The sequence below is a fragment of the Poromitra crassiceps genome (assembly GCF_964638095.1).
Source record: "Poromitra crassiceps genome assembly, chromosome: 13".
Lineage (NCBI taxonomy): Eukaryota > Metazoa > Chordata > Actinopteri > Beryciformes > Melamphaidae > Poromitra > Poromitra crassiceps.
The window spans coordinates 48,057,795-48,076,130 of record NC_139644.1 but is presented as its reverse complement, the minus strand read 5'-3'; the positions used below and the strand labels follow the sequence as shown (position 1 = coordinate 48,076,130).

The following is an 18,336-nucleotide window of genomic DNA, read 5'->3' as shown; positions in this document are numbered from 1 at the left end:
ATGATGGAGGATGCCCACAGCTCCAGCCAGTCTCTGTTGTCCATGAAGAGGAGAAGAGAAGGCTCCAATGGAGAGACAGAAGAGGGAGAGAGGCCCATAAAAGTACCCAGATGTAGTCATACTGTGGGACTGAAGCACCCTGCTCCCTTCACAGATGAGCTGGAGCCAAATGAGAAACCCTACAAGAGAGTCAGCATGGAGGAGGCCAGGAGGGGGACACCTCCCGACAGGCCGGTGCGGGTGTACGCAGATGGCATCTTCGATATCTTCCACTCGGGCCATGCCAGAGCCCTCATGCAGGCTAAGCAACTCTTCCCAAACACACACCTCATTGTCGGAGTGTGCAGTAATGACCTGACCCACAAGAACAAGGGCTTAACTGTGATGAATGAGGATGAACGCTACAATGCAGTCAGTCACTGCCGCTACGTCGATGAAGTGGTGCGGAACGCTCCATGGACGCTAACACCAGAGTTTCTCACCAGACACCTGATTGACTTTGTGGCGCATGATGACATCCCATACTCCTCAGCAGGTAGCGATGATGTTTACAAGCACATCAAGGAGGCTGGCATGTTCGCTCCCACCCAGCGGACAGAGGGCATCTCCACCTCTGACATCATCACGCGCATCGTCCGTGACTACGACATGTACGTGAGACGCAACCTGCAGAAAGGATACACCGCCAAGGAGCTCAATGTCAGCTACATTAACGAGAAGAAATACAATCTGCAGGAGCGCATGGACAAATGGGAGGAGAAATCCAGGGAGATCATTGGCAACTTCCTGCAGTTTGCCTCTGAGGGCGCTCTTAAGCACATGCTGAAGAAGCGGAGGGTCCCCCCCATACAAAGCCACAACAGTCCCATCCGTGAAGAGCCCTCTCCCACCTACTCCATCAATGAGGATGAAGACGATGAAGACTAGAAGAGCGCATGTGAATCCAAGACGAAACATAATCTCCTTGGTTGACTTCAACGTCAAGATTGGCAGCAACAAATGGGTTCATGAGTAGATCATGGGACAGCAACGTTTAGGTGAGATGAACAAGAACGGTGAGATTAACCAACCTGTGTGCCACAAGCAGTCTGGTCATCGGCGGCAGTTTCTCCAATCACATAAGGATACACAAGGCTACTTGGGTACCAGACCTGTCAACGGACAACAAAATCGACCATGTGTGCATCGGGAAAAGGTTCAGAAGATCTCTTCAAGATGTGCACATCAAACGAGGAGCCAATGTTGCTCAGGATCAGGGAAATGTTTCTAAGAGATGTGTGTTTCACTCAGGGTTTTGTGTCTCTAAGAGGGTCAGAATTGCATGATGGGACAAAAATGGAAAATTAAGCTTCCCAGAGCCTTCTAAACAGCCAATAAGAGGTTTTTCTTGAATAACTCTGGAACTGACGCTCGGATCTTTCCGAAATTTTCATCGCTTATCCAGGAACTGAGCATGGGCTTTCGAACAAAACCCTCCATAATATTATGCTTTTTGTAGGTACCGGATCTAAAACGAGAACAGTGCCTTATTAGGGTTAATAAATCCTTTATTATGCACTTATTAACAGTTAACTATGGTTTTCACAGCTCCCATAGTGGGAAGGAGCACTAATGGTCAAGGTTGCTAACATGTGAATACAAATTACAGGAGAAGGGAGGGGGTGGTGGATGGGGAGAAGGGAGGAACAGGAGCAGCAGATCCATTCACAGCGCTAGGTGGCTTTAACTGAAACTACACATGCGCGAGCAGGAAATGCACAGAGCTCTGCCATTGGTTCTGAAATGTGCCCGCCCCACAAAAGCTCATCCTATCCAAATGTGGAGTGGGCGGATTCGAAAGCCTGAAAACTGATTTCTTGGGGTTGCATATCTCTTTAAAAATTGTAAAATGTAGGATGGCAGGGGCAGCCCACCCTACTCTGCCTCTGTCACCCTGCATTTCAATTTGACACCCACCCCCCACCCCCTCTAAACACACGCATACACACACGGGCACGCACGCACGCACGCTCGCACACACACACACACACACACACACACACACACACACACACACACACACACACACACACACACACACACACACACACACTATAGAGCAGACAGAGTGACCTATAGAAAGACAGAGTGACCTATAGAGGAGACAGTGACCTATAGAGCAGACAGAGTGACCTATAGAGGCGACAGAGTGACCTATAGAGGAGACAGTGACCTATAGATTAGACAGAGTGACCTATAGAGCAGACAGAGTGACCTATAGAGCAGACAGAGTGACCTATAGAGCAGACTAAGTGACCTATAGAGCAGAGTGGCCTATAGAGCAGACGGAGTGGCCTATAGAGCAGATAGAGTGACCTATAGAGCAGACAGAGTGACCTATAGAGCAGAGTGGCCTATAGAGCAGACGGAGTGGCCTATAGAGCAGACAGAGTGGCCTATAGTGCAGACAGAGTGACATATAGAGCAGAGTGGCCTATAGAGCAGACAGAGTGACTTATACAGCAGACAGAGTGACCTATACAGCAGACAGAGTGACCTATAGAGCAGACAGTGACCTATACAGCAGACTGAGTGACCTATAGAGCAGACAGAGTAACCTGTAGAGCAGACAGAGTGACCTGTAGAGCAGACAGAGTAACCTATAGAACAGAGTGAGCTATAGAGCAGACAGAGTGCCTTATACAGCAGACAGAGTGACGTATACAGCAGACAGAGTGACCTACAGAACAGACAGAGTGACCTATAGAGCAGAATGACCTATCCCGCAGACAGAGTGACCTATAGAGCAGACTGAGTGACCTACACAGGATACAGAGTGACCTATACAGCAGACAGAGTGACCTATAGAGCAGTAATTCTCAACCTTTTCCATATCAAGGACGCTAATTAATTCAACAAGAGCCACAGAGAATATTATTGTTATTATGACTTTGTCCAGAATTCCATGACTGTATTGTAGGTATAGAGAGATAACAGAGAAACTATGATCACAACACTCATTCTTCTACATTCTCAGTTTATAAGGTGTCAAATTTGATGTTGAATACAATGCTAAAAAGATTGTTGTTATGATTTGTACAAGTAAAGGGGACAGGGATCTCATTTTTCTTGTTTTGTTTATTTGTCAGAGAATGTTCTATCTGTCTGTGATAAAACAAAATATCTGGGTCACTATATTACAGATTAAATGTCTGATGATGATGACATGTACAGACACAGCGGCATACAGTATGTTATGCTCAGGCTAACATGTTGGTAAGGAAATTCCACTCTTGTTCTGATGTTGTAAAGATTTATCTCTTTCGGACCTACCGTACCCCTATTTACAATGCCCAATTGTGGGTTAAGTATAAAAAACCTAGTCTCCTCAAACCTCAGGTCGCTTACAATGACTGTATGAGGATATTGCTGAAAAAACCCAGGTGGAGTAGTGCAAGTGAACTGTTTTGTAATGCAGGTGTCAGCACTTTTCAGGCACTCTTGAGACATTTGATGTATACATGTATTTGTCGCCTGAATGTTTCTCAGAATTCCATTGTCATGCTGCTGACCAATCCTGGTATCAGTGCTGTGAGATACCAATCACAGATGTGGGATTTTTTAGAAGTGCCTTTCATAGAGTTTTTGAGTGTTCTTTTAATTGGTTATGTGTGTTTTTCTATGGACCTTGTGTCTGATAATAAAGTTGATTGATATATATCAAATGAAATCCGGGGACCATCAGGGGTCCTTGAGGGGGTTCCAGGGGGTCCCCAATCTAGTTCGACGACTAATATGACTCTGGGACAGACAGCCGATATTTTGGGGTTTCTGCTGTAGCACGGATGTCGCGCCCCTTCCTTCCATCATTGTTTACACAGTCCGACGACGTCTCATATGCAGCTATTTATTATGATTATTATGATTATTATGATTATTATGATTATTATTCGCCAAAATGTCATCTGGACCTACTGGATCAGCTGGCTCCAACTCCATTCTCGCGTCAATTGGACTATAAACTGGACTTTAAACTTCAGCATTATTTCATTTACAAGTAAACACAATTAAAATGTGATAGTAGGCTACTACTTGATGTCAGCAAACTGTAGATGACTGTTATTTTTCATTTCAGCTTGACTTTAATTTTTTACTTGCTCCTGAAACCTGGTACTTCTTAGCCTTCTCAGTGCCATTTTTACACTTTGTAAAGTTATCATCTGGGCTGGATTGAACCCTTTGGCGGGGCGGTTTTGGCCCCGGGGCCGTATGTTTGACACCCCTTTAAGGCTTTTAGGCAGGACAAAGAGGGAGTCCACGCATGGCTTAGTTTCTATTAAAAGTTTATTTTAAACCCAATAAATATAGAACTATAACATACAAGTATCATGAAGTGGGGAAATCACTCCCCCCCCCCTTCTCAGACTAGTTACTAATGTTACATGTTGCTTGTTACTTCTCAGATTAGTTACTAATGTTACATGTTGCTTGTTACTTCTCAGACTAGTTACTAATGTTACATGTTGCTTGTTACTTCTCAGATTAGTTACTAATGTTACATGTTGCTTGTTACTTCTCAGGCTAGTTACTAATGTTACATGTTGCTTGGTACTTCTCAGATTAGTTACTAATGTTACATGTTGCTTGTTACTTCTCAGACTAGTTACTAATGTTACATGTTGCTTGTTACTTCTCAGACTAGTTACTACTGTTACATGTTGCTTGTTACTTCTCAGACTAGTTACTACTGTTACATGTTGCTTGTTACTTCTCAGACTAGTTACTAATGTTACATGTTGCTTGTTACTTCTCAGACTAGTTACTACTGTTACATGTTGCTTGTTACTTCTCAGACTAGTTACTAATGTTACATGTTGCTTGTTACTTCTCAGGCTAGTTACTAATGTTACATGTTGCTTGTTACTTCTCAGGCTAGTTACTAATGTTACATGTTGCTTGTTACTTCTCAGGCTAGTTACTAATGTTACATGTTGCTTGTTACTTCTCAGACTAGTTACTAATGTTACATGTTGCTTGTTACTTCTCAGACTAGTTACTAATGTTACATGTTGCTTGTTACTTCTCAGACTAGTTACTAATGTTACATGTTGCTTGTTACTTCTCAGACTAGTTACTAATGTTACATGTTGCTTGTTACTTCTCAGACTAGTTACTACTGTTACATGTTGCTTGTTACTTCTCAGACTAGTTACTAATGTTACATGTTGCTTGGTACTTCTCAGACTAGTTACTAATGTTACATGTTGCTTGTTGCGCCCAAGACTTATTTTTACAAAGTGCTATTCTAGCCCATCGAGATGTCTGACTGTCACTGTTGTGGTACTGCATGTTTGTGTGGTACATGTTTGTTTTTTCTATGCTCTTGACATAATGTAATGTAATGTAATGTCTTGTCGTCTCTTTCCACAAGGAGGGAAAGATACAGAGATAAGCTAGTGGCAGGTTCTTTGTTCTCTAAAAAGGGACCTTTCAGTACAAAGACAGGAAGTGGATAGGGGAGGGGCGGGGTGTAACATTGGGGTACGGGTGTTTCACATTTTCTTGACTTTCTGATAGACAGGAACAGGAAGAAGTTGCATGAGGGACACAGTACTTTTCCACTCTGCAAACAGATACACGTTGAGAAAGAATGATATACTTATAATTTATAATATAAATGAATATAAATGATTTAAGATTCATTTATTCCACAAAACGACTTCAAAGGACTAATACATCCCCCCAGTCCAGGCCGAGGAATAGAAGTGCTTTAGTGAAAACCTAAAAAGAACAAACACTGGATGAAGGGTCTTTTCAAGTCTTTAGTGCAGGTTTACAGGTTATGAAGTGGAAATCAATGGAAAAGTCCCTGATTTTCTCATTAAACTAGTGCAGTGGCCGTTCACCCTGCTGCTCAGGCTTTCCAGGTCAGCTGGCAAACCATATACACTGCTTTTAAACGCCAACAGCATTGCTATCGATGTCAAATGTATTTTAATATACAAAGTAATGCCATAAATGTTTGGTGTGCCAGCATTTAAAGCAGTTGCACCTATAGGTCCTAAAATGGCCGTGTAGATACAGTATGGTCAATAAAATCTGTGGTGTAGACCAGTGGATCTCAACCTTTTTATCGCGTCTGATAAGATTGGAGAGAGTCTGGCAAGCGAGACTAGCTAGTTATTCCATAACTGTCCATATAGCAGAGTAACAGCCTATAAACAGAATGCATTATTATACATGCTCTCAATGGGCTAACTTCTCGTCTAGACCTGTCAACTCTCTGCAGTTTCTCCCGGGTTTCTCCTGTATTGTCAGCCCCACTCACACACACAAACGTACACACGGACACACACGCATGCACGCACGCACGCACGTGCGCGCACACACACACACACACACACACACACACACACACGCACGCACGCACACACACGCATGCATGCACGCACGCGTGCACACACACACACACACACACACACGCATGCACGCACGCACGCACACACACACACGCACACGCACACACACATACACACACACACGCACACACATACGCACTTGCACGCACACGCACACGCATGCACACACACACACACACACACACACACACACACACACACACACGTGATGACAATTCTATATTCCTATGATATACTTATAATGTATGTCTGAGGTAAAGGCCTAGTGAGTCTATTATGACCTTCTACTATCTAGTATGACACTATATTATTCCTTTAATATCCCCATAATATTCCTATAGGGGTTGACATGGTGTCTCTGCAGTGCTGATGAGTTTATTGTGCCATCATTGATTATGGCATTTTCTTAATCTCCCACTTCTGAAATCCACGGCACAGAGAGTGACAATGAAATAAAACGGTGGCTGGTAATGGCGTTGTGGTCAGGGTGGCACATCGGCGTGTATCCATTTGTCTTGGATGCCGGAGACTGGGGTTTGATCCCCAGTGTGTTCGAAGTCTAAATTTCAACCGTAAGTCATGCACATTTAACATTTTTGTTATTTAATCCTAACCGAAAGCATTTCGCTAACCTTAACCAAGCTGTTTTAGTTGCCTGACTATATCTGTAACACCAGTTGTTGGCTATGGTCTGGTGGCGTCAAAAAGATGGTGTTAGATACAGTTAGAATGCTGCTATCCCTGCATCTGTACAGGCAGAAAAAGAAAACTATGATCATAAAGCGTATTGATTTTCAGAATAGAAACAGAATGCAATTCAATAGAACAAAAAAAAAATCTGCCAACCTGCATCATGCTGTGGCCTGTACACTCCACTAGAGGGCGGCATGACTCCATACAAAAACCTCGCCACAAAGGAAAATATAGTCAAGGGATACTTTATTTTCAACCTGGACCTTATTTTGCCTGTTGTTGCCACCATGTCGACTGATTGAGTTAAAACCACTTAGTTCACTAGAAGCTATCACTGCTGTTCAACACACAAACACACACATGCACGCACACACACACGCACGCACGCACACGCGCACACACACACACACACACACACACACACACACACACACACACACACACACACACACACACACACACACACACACACACACACACACACACACACACACGACAATAGGCCTGCAGAAATCTACAGCATTTGAATCCAAATAGTGATAACATATTTTAACAGAACCTGAACAGAAAAACGAGCTGCTATGCAGAAAACTCTGTTACCTCTGGTCTAAGGAGAGTTTTTCACTTTGAAATGTAAACTTCAGTGTTCGCTGCACTGAACAGTCAGAAACAGGATCAAATAATTCTGTTGAATATTATATATTGATCTGTTACAACATTTACAGTTTGGAGGTTAGAGCATTGTGTCAGAGCAGTGGTTCTCACACTTTTTCACATCCCCAAACTGACACATTAAACACGAACCCCCACCTGATATAATTTTTTTGTTTTTAGACATTTTATTACAGAAAGTGTGAAACCCATGACTTTGTCATTCTGTCATTGTGTCACTTATGGATGGAATTATATGATTCCCCTTTTTGTTGGGGACCCCTTGGAACCCCCTCAAGGACCCCTGGGGATCCTCGTACCCAAATTTTAGAACCACTGGTTTAGTGTACACTGTTTTACAACCCAGTCACCACAGTTAATTTGACTGAGAAATAACCATGTAGCCAAGAAATAAACGGATACTAGGCTAGTTAACCTATATAACCTAATAATAGTTATTATACAGTTAAGGCCAAACACATCAGTACAGGAACCTTTTTTCCTCGTATTTCCAAGCAGTAATTTGCATTATTTACACAACGACCATTTTGAGCATACACACACAGCAGCCATTTTGTCATACTCAACATGGGAAATGTCTGTGGGGGAAGTGCCGAGTAGTTCATAGCTGCAGCCTGGCACCCAGCCCGGGTAGCTATAGGTTACACACTTGGAACCTGAAACTTAAGAACACTGAACTTAATTATGTTGCTAAATATTCATAAAAAAATCACTCACTATTTGTAAATCCACACATTTGTACAACATTGTAATAAGATAATAAGCCTGTTAATTATATTTTGTTTCATTGTACTGTTGTTATTTTTGTTCTGTCTTTATTTTATTAAGAATGTGTTGTTCTGTTGCAAAAACGGTAAAAAATGTGTCTATAGCCCTAGCTCTGTCTGACTGTTGAGTGCCAAGATGAATATCATACAAACATAATTTCAGAGATTCTCCAGTGAAAAACACAATAGAAACTGATGGATCATAAGTTAAGGTGGGTGACCATACGAGCAAATTCTGCAGGAGTCATCTGTGCTCTGTGAGCCAGTGTGTTTACTCATGATAAAGAGTTGACAGACTGGTTCTCCTCAAAGATCAAACCAACATCAGACTGTCAGAGAGAGACCGGCTGATCCAGTTGTTGGTCTATTCACTGTAACAACAGGAAATCTAGAGGCGTTTACTGGTTAAGACCTCCCCTCGCCTCATTTCCTGTTTCTAACCCTCGCCCAGCAGCTCATGTGATGCTCTCACTTTGTGTCTTGAGCTTCTGGGTTTCTCACATTAGTTGAGATCTCTTCATGCTGCCAGTAGAAACACAGGTGAAGTTTGTCCATATAACACACAGGGAGGGTACAGTCACCATAGACTTCTGGTGACTGCTTTCTGTGTGGATCTACAGTATGAGTCTTTCACTCTTACATATCACTCATACATATAATTTGATGAGATTTTAAGGCTTTAAGATGATATGCAGTGGGAAGATGGAGAGAAGAACACGTTCCTTATTCCTGATGTATTGTTTATAGAATGTTTCCCCACGCAGGAGGATAACTATAGCTAAACTAATACATCATCATCTCCTATTAGGCAACCGTTGTTAACTCACATTAGCAGCAGTTAATGAGAGGTTAATATGAATTTGTGTGTGCTAGTTTGCTATTTAGTTCATGGTGAAAACAGTCCTGACATGAGCTTGATATTAGAGGCAGCATCCACGGAGCTGTCAGCTTGTGACTGAGGAACCTGTGGTTTGTCACTTCCTGAGAAGCTGCAGCGTGTCTCAATGAGCTTGCTGTGTGTGAGATGAGAGTTACTGACCCCAGCAAGCAATTGTGATGACGTGTTCCAGTGACGTTCAGGACTAGGCCAGATCACATGGTGATTTGGGGATGATTTAGACGTCTACGCGGGGACGTCAAGCTGACGTCGAAATATGACCGTTACCATGAATGGGCATGTTCAGTTATTCTGCTATGTACACAGTGTATATTCAGCAACTATAATTATGTCCAGATTAACAATTTTATGCTACATTTTCAAAAAATATAACACCACCCCATGTGGGATTTGAACTCAGGATTAACTAGAACGAATAGGTCCCACATTAGCCCTGTTCTTGCATCCCTCCAGTGGCTTCCTGTAAAATACAGAATAATGATGAGTGCGTTTACATGTAAACAATAAACGGATAACTGAGAATAATAATCAGGTAACTGGCAATAATCTGATATCCGCGGTTAAATAGACTTAGTAAATAACGGGAACTCACCTCAAAGTGTGTTAGCGGACATTGGGCCCTATCTTTGTATGGCGCTATCGTTTGCGCTGCCTTTGCGCTGCGTTTGCGTGCCTCTTATTGCTATCTTCCCAGCGCACCGTCTAGTTTTGCGCTGTGATGACACAGGTAGGCGTGGCCCAGGCGTGTCGGTGGGCCTCTAGCCTATCATGTGTCTCGCGCAAGTGTCATTTAGCGCTGTGGGGAAGATACCGTCAGTATGTGCCGAGCGCAAAGAGAGGTTTGGGAGTTGCCCGTTCCAAAATAGGCGGTTCAGCGCAATGTGTTAGAAAAAATCGCCTTGGGTGCTCTCAATTTTAACGGCAGGAAATAGCTGGTCTTACGTCAAATGCAGACGTACGCCTGAGCGCAGACAGTATTCTCCGGAGCAGTGCAGGAAATCCTCGCTTGGATAGGGCCATTACGTACGGCTCGCGCGCGGACACACAATTCCCTCCTCAGAATGCCACGTTGATTTTCAACTAACCTAAACTGCAGAAAAAAACACACCTTGATTTAACAATGAGAATTCGTTTGTCATGGTTTGTCACTGCCCAGGCACCGAGGCTGTGCTGTGCTGTGCTGTGCGTGGTGGTCCCGCGGATCGAAATCAGTTTCTGGCAGAAAATCACTTTCTGACACAACACCGGCCAGTAACCATTGATAGTAGGCTATACAGTAACCTCTCTCCCTGCACAATTGCACCATGCAACAATAGGTTATCCCGAGTGGACAATTCTGGTATAGGCTATTGAAATAAAATCTCACACATCCCTACCCTATTAAAGAAACAAATATGCTATTTTTAAATGTGTATGTTATAGCCTATGAGCGAAACGGCTAATTAAAAGGCTACTAATTACAAAAGCATAAATTTTCGTTACAATCCGAACTTCATCCTCCAATTCTCTCTTCCCTCTCTCGTTCTCTCCCCCCTCTCTCTCTCTGACTCTCTCCTTCTTTCTTACAGGATAGGCAAAAAATAAGCCTTGGCCTATTCCTTATTTCGGTCATTGATTGTATAAATTGTATTTGTGTGAAATGGTCTGATATGTACACGTATGATGATGTTCTCTTGCTCTATATTCACACAAATTGTTACATTTTGTTTGTGGTTCATTAACCTATGACCGAAAATAAACCATTAATTCATTCATTTATTTTCTCTCTCTCACACTGTCACTCTGCTTGCACTAAGCAAGAAAGAAGCTGCTGCCTGTCACAGACGTGCAGGCGGTGACGCTGTGGCTTTTAAGGGGAGTGATCTCAACTTGTGGTGAATCCTGTTAATAGAGAGCCGCAGAAACGAGCCCGGAAATCATCGATGCTAACAGTCCTGGTTCTTCACTGTTTTCGCCTATGGGAGTTTTGAATGGGTTTTTGGCGTGATGCTTCTAATAATCTCTCTGGGCAACGCTGTCTTAATCAAACGCGAACCAGTGTTTAGTAATATCATCTTCACACACGAGGACCACTTTTACGAGTTTTGAAGCTTTTACGTGCCGTTAAAAGGGCGGCTAGCTAGCAAACGGCTAAATGAGACTACACTTTTGAGTCGATTGGGATATATACGTCAATAACGTCACCACTTCAAAGAACGAACACGGAAATTATCTTTCCTTCACCTGGTTCAGCCCCGTTCAGCCTGGGGTAATCAGTGCACACATCAACAAAAGTCCAGGTTGAGTGCTGACGTGACGTGGAAGCCTATGCGACAGTGTGTAGTTCTGGATTAGCTTAGCTTGAGCTTTTTACTTCTAGGGCTCGCATTTACGCTACAAAACTCATGAAAGTGGTCCTCATGTGTCAAGATTATCCGACGGAACTCTGGTTCACGTTTGATTAATCTTGCGTTGCCCAGAGACCGTATTTGAAGCATCGCGGCAAAAACCCATTCAAAAATCCCATAGACAGAAACAGTGAAGAACCAGGAAGTCCGGGACTTCCGCGTTCTGACTACAAAAATACGTCATCCCTGCAGCTCTCTACATGGGGATAAATACGGCCATCAGGGTTTGCGCTGAGATGACGTGAATTGCAGCGGCCCGACACGCCCACAATTAGGGCTTTGCGCGACGCTATACCAGCGCAAAACGGGCGCTAACGCAAGTCGGGAAGATAGAGCCCTTCGATTGCAATGAATAAACCTGATGACTCAGCAGAAACCTAGGTGTGTTTATCGGTTTTCTCATAAACTGATAATGGCGTTTATCTGATAAAGGATGCCGTTTACACACTGACAGTTGAATAATCAGGTAACTCTAGAAATTAGTGTACATGTAAACACTCATTGTTGATAACATATAAGGCCTGCATGACCTCACCACAGCTACAGTTCTGATCTCCTCATTCCTCCACTTCTCCACCTCTTCCTCACATCTCAGCCTTTTGCATCTGGGTAATGTAGTCTCAATGCCAGATCCATTTGAGTTCCTATGCTGATACACTATGGCATGTTCAGACTAGGAGGCCAAATCTGATTTGTGAACTTTAGTGACCTATTCATGATTCTATCCAGATTGGTTTTATGAGTCTGGACACTCCAAGTCTGATTTCTGTCACTTGTCCCAAACCACATATATGGAGGTAGTTTCCAATCTGCTTTCGACTGATGTGACTTCAGTATAGACGCGCTGATCACTCAAATCAGATTTGAGAGTGTCTTTTGCAGGGGGCGGGGACTTGAAGAGCGGAGAGCAGACATGCAAACACTGCCAGAAACATTGTATGTTGGCGCATTGGCTCATTGTATCTGGACACACAGATCCGACTTGAACACTTGCCCAAATCAGATTTGTGGCAGTGCGGACACCCTCCCAAATCAGATTTGGTAAACGAATCAAGATAATGATGATTAAATGCTCCGTAATGGCCCACCATCAGGCCTGTTCGTGGGCCAATTGACGCCCACGAACCAAGGAGCCCACGACGTAATGATGATGTCACCGCCGTGACATCATCGGTGATGATGTCAGAGTTCACCTTGTGAGGTCATCGGTGATGTCAGACGGTCTAGGCTGCCTCCCGACTGTGTGATGGCAGACGTGACTTTGTGAGGTCATCGATGATGTCATACCTCCCCTGACGTTGTGACATCACCAAAGATGTCATACCTCAAATGTGGGGGGTATAAATGTGTTGATCTGTTATGATATCTATGTTCCTTTCTGCGATCTGTAAGCTATCTTATCTGCTAAATAAATTCCTGAAAGACATCTCTGTGGTTCTAATCGATCACTGCCCATGAGCTCTTACCTAAGATCCAGCAAACTTCACACAAACTTCCTAACAATGACTTTAGCAGCAAATCGGATTTGCCTGTAATGTGAACATGGCCTAAGTTACTTACTTAGCATGCTGCAGATCTCTCTCTGGGTCTGATACACTACATCAGTGGTTCCCAACCTTTGCTGTTAGTACCCCCTCACTCATGCGTGTACTTTGTACCGCAAGGAAACTGTGGCTGTGGTGGATCTGTGGATGCATGAGTAGCCTAAATCCATACAAAATGTATCTGTCGCTGAACGGCCAGTGTTTGGGCGTGGCCTCCTTTTCCTTTTGTCAGTGAGCTTACCTAAACCTGAATCTGGAGTGACAACAACTGGACGTTTGAGCCATTTATCTGTGATCGATGCTACTGTAGCTAGTTGATTTGCACGGTTTGACATGTGTGAACGTGACCTCTTCACAGAGTAGCCTAGTGTACTGTAAGTTGACACCTGCCAGAAATAAATTGTATTCCCCAATCTTTCCAAGTACCCCTTACAAGCTGCTCAAGTACCCCTAGGGGTACACGTACCCCTGGTTGGGAAACACTGCACTACATTATTGCATGCTTGCATTATTGCATGTAATAGTCAGGCGGCTTAAAACATGTCTGTCATGCACGTGTAATAGTCAGGTGGCTTAAAACTGTCATGCACATGTAATAGTCAGGTGGCTTAAAACATGTCTGTCATGCACATGTAATAGTCAGGTGGCTTAAAACTGTCTGTCATGCACGTGTAATAGTCAGGTGGCTTAAAACTGTCTGTCATGCACGTGTAATAGTCAGGTGGCTTAAAACTGTCTGTCATGCACGTGTAATAGTCAGGTGGCTTAAAACTGTCTGTCATGCACGTGTAATAGTCAGGTGGCGTGGCTAAAAACTGTCTGTCATGCACGTGAATAGTCAGGTGGCTTAAAACTGTCTGTCATGCATGTGTAGTCAGGCGGCTTAAAACATGTCTGTCATGCACGTGTAATAGTCAGGCAGCTTAAAACTGTCTGTCATGCACGTGTAATAGTCAGGCGGCTTAAAACATGTCTGTCATGCATGTGTAATAGTCAGGCAGCTTAAAACTGTCTGTCATGAACGTGTAATAGTCAGGTGGCTTAAAACTGTCTGTCATGCACGTGTAATAGTCAGGCAGCTTAAAACTGTCTGTCATGAACGTGTAATAGTCAGGTGGCTTAAAACTGTCTGTCATGCACGTGTAGTAGTCAGGCGGCTTACAACATGTCTGTCATGCACGTGTAGTAGTCAGGCGGCTTACAACATGTCTGTCCTGCACATGTAATAGTCAGGTGGCTTAAAACTGTTTGTCACGCACGTATAATAGTCAGGTGGCTTAAAACATGTCTGTCATGCATGTGTAATAGTCAGGCGGCTTAAAACATGTCTGTCATGCACGTGTAATAGTCAGGTGGCTTAAAACTGTCTGTCATGCACGTGTAGTAGTCAGGCGGCTTAAAACATGTCTGTCAGGCACTTAATAGTCAGGCGGCTTAAAACATGTCTGTCATGCACGTGTAATAGTCAGGTGGCTTAAAACATGGCTGTCATGCACGTCTAATAGTCAGGCGGCTTAAGACATGTCTGTCATGCACGTGTAATAGTCAGGTGGCTTAAAACTGTCTGTCATGCATGTGTAATAGTCAGGTGGCTTAAAACTGTCTGTCATGCACGTGTAATAGTCAGGTGGCTTAAAACTGTCTGTCATGTATGTGTAATAGTCAGAGAGCTTAAAACTGTCTGTCATGCACATGTAATAGTCAGGCGGCTTAAAACTGTCTGTCATGCACGTGTAATAGTCAGGCGGCTTAAAACTGTCTGTCATGTATGTGTAATAGTCAGAGAGCTTAAAACTGTCTGTCATGCACATGTAATAGAGTCAGGTGGCTTAAAACTGTCTGTCATGCACGTGTAATAGTCAGGTGGCTTAAAACTGTCTGTCATGCACGTGTAATAGTCAGGTGGCGTGGCTTAAAACTGTCTGTCATGCACGTGTAATAGTCAGGGAGCTTAAAACTGTCTGTCATGCACGTGTAATAGTCAGGCGGCTTAAAACTGTCTGTCATGCACGTGTAATAGTCAGAGAGCTTAGGCGGCTTAAAACATGTCTGTCATGCACGTGTAATAGTCAGGTGGCTTAAAACATGGCTGTCATGCACGTCTAATAGTCAGGCGGCTTAAGACATGTCTGTCATGCACGTGTAATAGTCAGGTGGCTTAAAACTGTCTGTCATGCACGTGTAATAGTCAGGTGGCTTAAAACTGTCTGTCATGCACGTGTAATAGTCAGGTGGCTTAAAACTGTCTGTCATGCACATGTAATAGTCAGGCGGCTTAAAACTGTCTGTCATGCACGTGTAATAGTCAGGCGGCTTAAAACTGTCTGTCATGTATGTGTAATAGTCAGAGAGCTTAAAACTGTCTGTCATGCACATGTAATAGAGTCAGGTGGCTTAAAACTGTCTGTCATGCACGTGTAATAGTCAGGTGGCTTAAAACTGTCTGTCATGCACGTGTAGGAGTCAGGTGGCTTAAAACTGTCTGTCATGCACGTGTAATAGTCAGGTGGCTTAACAAACTGTCATGCATGTGTAATAGTGTAATAGTCAGGTGGCTTAACAAACTGTCTGTCATGTGTAATAGTGTAATAGTCAGGTGGCTTAACAAACTGTCATGCATGTGTAATAGTCAGGTGGCTTAACAAACTGTCATGCACATGTAATAGTGTAATAGTCAGGTGGCTTAACAAACTGTCATGCATGTGTAATAGTGTAATAGTCAGGTGGCTTAACAAACTGTCATGCATGTGTAATAGTGTAATAGTCAGGTGGCTTAACAAACTGTCATGCACATGTAATAGTGTAATAGTCAGGTGGCTTAACAAACTGTCATGCATGTGTAATAGTGTAATAGTCAGGTGGCTTAACACATTGAGTGCCAGCCATGTTTTCATTCCTGTAGGTAAGTTGTGCCAGGGGTGTTTTTGACGATTCTGGCTCATTTTAGAACAGCCGAGGATTCTTTTCTGTTAAGAATTCATGAACACCAATCATCTAAAAATAACTAATAGAATGTGTGCTTTCTCTGTCTAAAAGAGTTAGTTTGCAGAGTTAGTAGTTATGTAGATATTAGCCGTTGAGTACAGCATGGTTTCAGCGTCTGGAAATTTATTCAGAGATAAATGGCTTTTTGTGAAACAGTCACTTTAACCATTCATTTTTGGCATCAGTAAGACCGTCAGACATTCTAAACAATAGTTTTGAACAGTAATTTCCTCCATAACAACAGGAAACACCCCTCTCATTCAAACTCCTCCCTCCGTGTGTCTTCTCCTCCTTCCTCCTGGCTCTAACAGCGGGCGTGTCAGAAGCGCGTTGCTGCTGCCTGCCTGCCTGTCTGCCTGTCGGGCAAGACGAGTCTGAAATGGATTACTGTAAAATCGCATCGCCATTTCCTTGAATGGCTTGCTCCCGCGGTGTGTGTGTGTGTGTGTGTGTGTGTGTGTGTGTGTGTGTTCGCGCGTTGCTCCGCGGCTCTGGGGGGAGGGGATCTCTGTCCGTTCTGTGTGTGTGTCTCCGGGCTTCTGACTGTAAAATCGCCAAGCCATTTCCGCGGGAGGCGGCTGCTTTTGGTCCCGTGGCTTTTGGGTCCCGTGGCTGTGGCTTCTCTCTGTCTCTGTCGCCACTTAGTGGTCGGTAAAATAGATTACACACATGCTCTTGCTCCAATAGTTATCTCGAAGATGTAAAAGGGGTTGATTGATGTCCCACCGTCAAAAAAAAAAAATGTTTATGTAAGACGAGTTAGCTCGTCCTTGGCACTCAAGCGCTGGATTATGTAAGACGAGTTAGGTCGTCTATGGCACTTAATGAGTTCATGCATGTGTAATAGTGTAATAGTCAGGTGGCTTAACAAACTGTCATGCATGTGTAATAGTGTAATAGTCAGGTGGCTTAACAAACTGTCATGCACGTATAATAGTGTAATAGTCAGGTGGCTTAACAAACTGTCATGCACGTGTAATAGTGTAATAGTCAGGTGGCTTAACAAATGTATGTGGACCTTCCTGACAAAAGCACAACATATTTTACTGACAATTCCGTTCTAATAGTTTCTGCAGAATCTACATTTAAGGTAAACTAAATCAGTAGACAGGAGCATCTTTTCCTCTTTCCCTAACCATCAGTCTTTTGTGTTGCTGCCTTCGGCTCTGGTGAAATAAAATCGATCTCCTTACTCAGCTTTAACATGGCGGTGGTTTTCAATTGTTTTGAGAGAGAAAAAGTCCGCTGCTCAGGAAGCCCTTGTAGTTGTGTGCAGCGTCGGCTCCGCTAGGCCGCAGGCGGGGGTAAGTGAAGCGGCGGTCTTGCCTGGTGAGAGGCCGCCGGGGTAGAGGCTTCACTTCTCCCTGTAGCGCAACCCCCGTCCCTCGCCCAGCGCATGCATGTGAGTTTGACTAACAACAAAGTGATATCCATTCTCCTGGCCGATTCTCACATTTGCCCATATACACTGTAGGTCATTTAGAGGCACCAGTATTTCAAAAACAGTTTAAAAGTTCTGTGTATGGATTTAATTTTAACGTTATATGTTATAGCCTACTTCGGCTATGGGCGGAGGACAGATATGCGGTCGCTATGACGACCCCAGTCGCCCCCACCCCAGTGGGCGGGGGCAGATCGAGCAGCGGTGGAAGCAAAACATCCATTGGGTCGAAACAAGTAGAGCCGAGTGGTGACGAGCTGTGCAGGGCTGTAAAATGTGGTGGAAATGAGCCAATAGCCTCTGGGCACAGATACCTACAACCCACCTCCTGTGCAAGTAAAGGCATGTATCAGGCACTCACATATTTTCACCTAATCTCAACTCAGGATTTACAAATCCCAGCATGTTAGAAGAACACAAGTGAATGCCCTTGCATGTATACTATTATGCATCACATCATTTGAAAACAGAAAAGATAAATATATCACTTATTGGAAGGAAAGGACAAAAACAAATTAGAACCAGGCTCTGTAGCATAAACCAATCATTCT

General features: G+C 43.6%; 1 pseudogene across 1 annotated transcript; it reads left to right on the top strand.

The window, feature by feature from the left end:
* LOC310788608 (choline-phosphate cytidylyltransferase A pseudogene) lies at positions 1-927 on the top strand (annotated as a pseudogene). The gene has a single exon. The product of its transcript is annotated as a choline-phosphate cytidylyltransferase A pseudogene (transcript).
* The last annotated feature ends 17,409 nt before the right edge of the window (positions 928-18,336 follow it).